General features: G+C 39.8%; 1 long non-coding RNA gene across 2 annotated transcripts; it reads right to left on the bottom strand.

Moving 5' to 3' along the window:
* Positions 1–612: 612 nt before the first annotated feature.
* Positions 613–5,578, bottom strand: LOC148184537 (uncharacterized). 2 transcript variants are annotated; one of them, XR_015772409.1, is made up of 3 exons: positions 5,150–5,578; positions 3,822–3,909; positions 613–1,796 (listed from the first exon to the last, which is right to left on the bottom strand). It is a non-coding gene; the product is annotated as an uncharacterized LOC148184537 (long non-coding RNA). The 2 variants fall into 2 exon arrangements; XR_015772410.1 differs by lacking the exon at positions 5,150–5,578 and adding an exon at positions 4,550–4,619.
* Positions 5,579–6,011: the final 433 nt, after the last annotated feature.

Raw genomic sequence — 6,011 nt, 5'->3', positions numbered from 1 at the left:
GATTTTGAATTATCCTTCCTAAAACTGGCCTACTAATGCAATAAAGTGATGCTTCAGAGAGAATGTTATCAATCCTGTGGTTCTGTTATTGCTGCATATTAAAATCCCATTTTCCAGACCTTTACAAAAATATTAGTGTTAATTAGGTAATAAGGTGATAATACTCATTATTGTTTATGGTATATGACTTATTTTCCTAGACTTTCAGGAACATTTTCTAAAGATAGTGATCTAAAATACTTTGAGATGATGGAAAAAAATATTTTTTTCCCTTTTTCTTTCTCTTTTTCATTCTCTTATCACTCTCCTTGGAATGCCCTTACACTGAAGTTAAATTTTAAAATATTGAACTTAATTAATATATTTCTTCCAGAAACTCATTCCAGAACAAAAGAAGAGAGACAAACAAACAAACTAACACAAATTATTGCATATCTTAATACAAATTTAAAATCTAGTAATAGATCCAATTCTCATATTACTGACATCACTTATTTTTGATATGGATTGAAAATATGGCCACCTTAAGTTAAAGGAAGCTCTCAACTGATTGAAAATCACAGCATAACATTTAGTATATGGAAAGAATTGTATCACTACTGACGGGATTATTTGGAATAAGAGTCATCCCCCAGGGGAGAGGTCCATAGCTCTCCAGCATCACTCCCTGACTTCTCATCATCAGCTCTGTAGCAGTGCAAGCTTCTTCTGCTTTAATGTCAAGACATAAACTTTCTAAACTCCATTTTATGTCCAAGATTTTTCTCCTTTTCTTCCACCCCACAGAGCAACTTTCTGTAATCCTTTTGTTCCACTAGCTAGAGAGCCGACTGAGATGTTATACATATATTTATTCATCTCTCATTCATATCCTCTTACCCTTGGGCAAAAAAAAGATTCCTCCAGTCTGATTACATCTCTTTCTTACTTGATGTTCAGCCACACAGGCTACTATTAATAACAACTAATAATAACTATTATATATAGTGGGGTTAAAGAGTGTAAGAGTATAAGTGGGTTTTTTTGTTGTTCTCATGTTGGATTTCTTACCCCATTTCTATTTTAAGCACATAATCTAACCTTTACTCCATGTAACAATATTGCCCTTTCTCTACCTCTGACAAAAACACTTTGTGTCACACATCCTAAAATACCATTCACCTTTTGACTACACTTTTATATCTGTGGTCCACAATAATTCTGTGATAGTCCAAACTAGCCAAGACCAAATTTTTCCTGACATAGATCCCTGTGCTCTCAGCAGAAACTCTGATTGTTCATCCCCTTGCAGTTCCCAGGTACATTCTGTTTTTCTCTCCCATCATTTGTTACAGATTTATTTCATCTTTCTTCATTACAGATGGCCAATCTCCACATAAGTCCCATTGAGATGTCTCAGTGCCTTGTACAATGTCGTTAATATTTCTCTATCTCTACTTGTACTGACAGATCATGCTGGCATTTTTCATGGTCCCTCCACATTGATGCCTAATAATCTTCCCCTTTAGTCTCCCTGGTTGTCTCCAGCTGAATCACCAGGCTGGGGCAGAAACCTTTCCTGCACTAGCACATTAGAATTACAACTATGTCTTCATCTGCTCTGTGCTCACTTGCACTTTGGCTTTTCTGTGGATTTTTAGCAGCAGTTTTAAATTCCAACAATCCTAAATCAAGAAAATTCCGGACTACACAGCTTGGGGTTTTTTTTAATTGTATGCCTCCATGAAAATTCTCTTGTCATGTTCCCCTTCCTTCCAGAGCACGGATGATCTTCTTCTGCAAGAAGGCCTCATTCCCTATAAAAATAAGACCGAGTAGCCCCATTTAATGGATGGCTTTCCCTGTTTCCAAAACATATTTCCTAAATAATATTATCTTCATGCATGCAACAGCCTTCCTAATTTGATAGAATTTCAAATGAGAACTTTTATGTACTTAAGATTAGTGACATTTCTAAAAGCTTTTCAATATATTTGCCCTTTATGCTGAAAAGGAAATTTCTGAAGTAACCTTTTGAAATTTCTAACGTAACTTTAGAATATCAGGTGTCCATGTACATGACCTCCTGCCATCAGAAGGGTTGAACTAATTAATGTGTTTCTATGAATCTGAAAACCTAATGAAAAAAAATTGCAGAGAGGAGAGGGGTCCAGAGGCCAGCTGCCAAGTGGCTTCCCCAATGAAGATGGGGCAGCCAGTGCATCCACCATGCACAAGGGTCAACCCCCAACAGGTCCCAGGGGTCTTCAGCTTGCTTGGGCTGAGCCCCTGCACATCCCAGGGGAAGAGCAGAGCCACCAGAAGGATTCTTGGGGGATGATGAACTATGGAAATTAATTTTTTATGGAAATAAACTCATGGTTTCTGGGTTATTATGCAGATGTTGGGTGCATGTAAGGCAATCAGATTGTTTTTTTTAAGTCAGGAAGGTCTCACTGACAAGTCCACATCCTCCACAGGACACAACTGCAGGCATCTCCCCGAACCTGGGGAAAGAAAGCGGATGAGATTCTAACCTTTGAGGTCCTTCCCAAGGAGCTTCACAGACACTCACCTCCCTCTTCTGCAGCCTCCATCATCCTCTCTTCCTCAATTTTACCAATCCCTGGCTTTATTCTTTCCCACTTGGGGCTTGGTGTGTATTATATATATATATATATATGTATGTGTGTATATATATATATATATGTATGTATGTATGTATGTATGTATGTATGGGCCTAGATTCCCTTCCATAAAAGAGCCAGACACTGTTATGGGAACCTCATGGGAACACATTTACTAAACAGGATGAGCAAAGCCTAGTTTAAGCAGATCCCATTAAAATAAATAACATCAAAGAATGCAAGATATATCATTCAGTGTGGCCTGGAAAACTGGGTGTAATTTTTATGCTAAACAATTGTAAAACAGAAATATTTTTCCTCCCCCAAATAATATATAGTTTGTAGTGCCAAGTACCTCTATAAAACCTCACATTATACCCCGTGAATTACTACAGACACGTTGGTATTGTTGGAACTGGATTAAACATGGTACAAACAAAGTCTCATTTATCTTCATACAGACCATAAATTGAATTCACATGCTTTTTCTATTTTTTATCCTCTCTCCAAAACAGCCTTATCTTAATTTTTGCTGTTAATATACATAGGACACTTAGAGCAAAGAAAGCATAAAAGAAAATACAGTAACTCATGGCAATGATAAATACATAGTTATATAGAAGAAATTTGTGTTTTCTGTCTGGGCACTAATGAAGTTTAACCCTATTTGGCATCTGGAAGGAGAATATTATTTCTTGCCTGTCACCTTTTTTTTGCCAGTTAAAAGTCACTCCCCACCAATGCTGGTTATCACTCTTGTTTCCTAAAGAGAGCAGTGAACATGTTTCCTGAGGGAGCTCATTCATATTTATAGGTCCAAACTCAGGAAAGTTTCATTAAAAAGGCAAAAAACATAGGTTCAAAAAACGATTCAAGAAGACAGGCATCTGCCTAGAGAAACGCCATTCATGGCCCACAAAGGTAAAAGTCTGAGCATAATTTTTCCACAGAGTAGACAGAGAATCCCTGCAGGCACACCCTACTGAGAGACAATATCAGACACTGGGGTTCAGCTTTTTGCTCCCCAGACTAATCACCACCCCCAAACTCAGCCCAGCCACACCTACCCTCAGCAGAAAACAAACCTCTGTGGATCCCTCTTCCAGGACCCCTCAGTCTTTACTCAGACTGTTCAGAATGAAGTGTCAAACCCTTACTGGATAAGAAGATTGTGTTTCACCCACCCACAGCAATTAAGATTTATGCTGGAGTTACCAAGGAACACTGTGTCTGCCAGCTCCATTACAGAGTGGGAATTCATCTCTCTCTTTGAGGTTGCATCAGTTTTCTTCCTTTCAGGAGGCTGCATGAATGAAAATCAAGCTCATGGGTACCAAGACACCACAGCAAGGAGGGTCAAGCCACTAATATGAGATAAATGCAGTACATGGAGCAATACAGAGCAGAAATTAGACATATTTTCCCCAGAAGTAACTTCTGCAATAAGAACAAAGTCTGCCAGGATTGAGTTTGGCCAAGTATTTTAACACAGAGAGGCACTTCACCCTGACAAGAAGGTTTTTGGTAGATGGCCTTCCTTGCACAGCTAATCATCTAGTTTAGGAGAAAATATCAGAGGAGTCTCCTTCTAGGGTAGGAAACAAACATCTGTTTGTTTTTTGTTTGCACCTTGCAGCAGCCTTTTGCTTCAGGCCTTGGACTGGGCTTCAACACCACTAATCCCAGATCTATGGCACAGGCTGCATTTAAGGCTGTCTGTCACTCTGCTGACAAAGAGGGATTGAAATGTTTATTTAAGTTCTCTATTTTCTTAAGGCTTGATTTTGACAGGGATCATTTACTGCAGTTCACAGGGGTAAAAAAAAAAGGAACCCTTGCCACACACATACCCAACCACCCCTTCCTCATCTCCAGAAATCAGGCAAAATCCTGGACAACTGTAAATACTCATATATATTTATTTCTATTACTTAATGACCCACCAGTGCCTTCTGTGCAGTCATTTGGTCTCATTCTTTTTTCTAATGTGAAGATACCCGCAGGGAAATTGCTACTAACAAGTGGCAAACCCTTCATTAGTCACAGGAAAATATATTTGCAGCCAATCACAGCTTTAATTAAGGATCTGACCCTGCTCCTAGCACAGACAATGGCAAAACAATTCCAGAGAACGGGAGGAGGCTCTGAATGCAGCTGTCTTGAACCGGGGAGCAAACTGCTTTCAAGCATATCACAATTTCCATCAATCACTGAACACAGGGCTGCAAGGGACCTCAAAGGTCTGACTGACTGGTCAATCCTTCCACTCACAGGCAGACAAACTATTCCTAAACCCTGGCTGCTGCTTGTCCAACCTGTCCTTATACCCCACTGCAGCCCTGGAGGTTGCTCTATTTCTCCTCACCCCATTTACCTTCACATAGCCTTAGAAAAATTGGATTTTATTTTTCCCTTTCTGCTGTCTGACCTAAATCTCCTCTGTGGTTTTACACGCCTGGTGTGTCCCTGCCCAGGATCTCAACCTCTGAAGTCCCCGCTGGTAGAAAGAAGGCTGGCAGAAAGAAGGTAGGAAGGTGGGGCACCTCTCAGTTGTGGTGGTATTTCAGACCCACGCTGGACAAACTGAGTCCATCCCAAAGCAGACCTTCAAGTGGGATGTGGCTGGACCTTCACTGAACTTTGCAAGAACACTTGTAGCTCTCCATCGCTGACAACACAGAGCTGTTTTAATCAAACTCACCATTTCCCAGGACTGCTGCTAGAGGATGATAATTGTGGCTTCAGGAGGGCTGACTTTCTGGTGTTAAACCTCCCAACGAGCTTTAAGAACAAGAAGCAGCTGGAATGATCTGCTCAAAAGAGGCATGTTTTGAATTCATTATTTATGCCAGCCTGCAGGGGGGAAATTGTTGTTATTCTCCATTAAACACCATTTGGTGACCCAGGACTCCTCCCATTACCTGCTGGGCCAAGTTAGCATGCTGCAAGATGCAAAATAAAACTTAATTTATTATGATTAAGCACCATGTGACAAGGAAACAGTCCCAGCACAGCAGCAGCCAGAATGACTTTCTTCCTGAAATCTTCCCTCATCTGATACTTGTTCTTGTTTTTCTCCTTGATGTTTTTCTTTCCTTTTGTATTGCTTGACTCTGTGTGGGAAAGATTTCATATGTGTTTTCTTTCCCCTGAAGCTTTTGCTTTCCCATGGTCTGTGTTTCTTTTGTGTTTAAGTGTTGAACATATTTTGTTGTGTGAAGAATAATGAAGAGGGAAATAAAATTTAAAAAAAAAAAGAAAAAAAAGTCTCCAAATCTAAAAATCTATGTTAGTTTATTGCAAAGCTAAGGGAGTTTTCCTTGATGTTGCTATGGCTAAGAGTCAACTATAAAGAGCTCTGTCTGCTGCTGGAGGCTCCTTCCAGCTGAAACAGGGGAAATTGGG

This window comes from Pseudopodoces humilis, chromosome 4 (genome assembly GCF_049639895.1).
Source record: "Pseudopodoces humilis isolate 2021_Gansu_Grassland_sample_001 chromosome 4, ASM4963989v1, whole genome shotgun sequence".
NCBI lineage: Eukaryota > Metazoa > Chordata > Aves > Passeriformes > Paridae > Pseudopodoces > Pseudopodoces humilis.
The sequence above is the reverse complement of the archived record's forward strand: the minus strand, read 5'-3'. Positions and strand labels throughout refer to the sequence as shown.